Genomic DNA, 932 nt, shown 5'->3' with positions numbered 1-932 from the left:
TATATATAAACTTGTTATGAAGTGCTATCTATTGAGAGTTTCCCTACCTTTGCCTCTGGCTAATCTTTGGGTATTTATAGATGGTATGAACCGTGGGATGTGGAACACGTGTATACATCTGACGGTATGAAGTGTCTGCTCATAGACGTCAATCAGCCGCGCTTGTAGAGTGGGCGGACAGTTTGTTTCCCCCTAGTTGAATTGACATAAAGCTGATAAGTCACATCAAATAGCTTTATGGGGGACGTCACATCAATTTAAACCTTATATGCAGAGCAAATCTCAAATTGGCAGCGATTCTTCTAACGGGGGTTCAAGCCACTTGAACCCGACCTCGGAGACGAGACACTTCGGAAGATCAGTGGCAGGAATCGATGTATCACTTCGGAGAGGCTTCGGGGGGGTCGGAGTGGTTCCGAGGCTCATAAAAAGGAAATCTGTTGACCTCCAAAAATGGCTCCAACAGGCACCCTCGCTTCGTCCCCTCGAAACCTTAACTTGTGAATTGAATTCATATTATAGAGAAATGATGTGAAATGGGCTAAGGCGGGTTAATGGGCCTAAGTTCGAGCCCAGTACGAGGTGAGCAAAGTGATAGGCACTTCGGCTAGGCGCACAACACTAATGGCCCTAGCTCGGGTCCAATAAGGTGGCCCAATATGGAGTGATAATTCATAGGCGTAACAGTAGTCCCCCAAGTCCGAGTCGTGTTATTTATATGCGGGTCGGATTTGAAAACTAAACTCTCAAGTAGGCGAGGTCCTACAGATTGCCTCAAAAGATGGGTAGCTCCAATAAGCGAGGGCTTATGAATTGCCTCAGAAAATGTGTCAGAATAAGCGAGGCTCATAAAATGAGGCGTAACAGTGGTCCCCCAAACCTGAGAATGGATATTTATATTATACGTGGATTTGTTCTCCTGACCGGATCGC

The sequence above is a fragment of the Olea europaea genome, chromosome 20 (genome assembly GCF_002742605.1).
Source record: "Olea europaea var. sylvestris chromosome 20, O_europaea_v1, whole genome shotgun sequence".
Lineage (NCBI taxonomy): Eukaryota > Viridiplantae > Streptophyta > Magnoliopsida > Lamiales > Oleaceae > Olea > Olea europaea.
The sequence above is the reverse complement of the archived record's forward strand: the minus strand, read 5'-3'. Positions refer to the sequence as shown.